The sequence below is a fragment of the Brassica oleracea genome, chromosome C9, assembly GCF_000695525.1.
Source record: "Brassica oleracea var. oleracea cultivar TO1000 chromosome C9, BOL, whole genome shotgun sequence".
Lineage (NCBI taxonomy): Eukaryota > Viridiplantae > Streptophyta > Magnoliopsida > Brassicales > Brassicaceae > Brassica > Brassica oleracea.
In genome coordinates, this window is record NC_027756.1 from 28,439,122 (window position 1) to 28,439,362 (window position 241).

The window sequence follows — 241 nt, forward strand, 5'->3', positions numbered from 1 at the left end:
AACTTGTCCCGGTTTCGAATCAACGAAATCGTTGAATCGGTAAGTTCTTTTTTTAAAGTTCAATTCATTTATTTCTTGATTTTTATTTTATCATCTTTTATATTATTTAAATTTGGCTATTTTCTATTTCAGTCGGTTCCAAAGAAGAAGGGACATTTGGTCGGTTTGGGTCGTCTCTCCCGGTCGGTTCCTCATTTTTCTGCACCACCGCCCTTTGTTGATCCAGAAGTACTTACGGCTC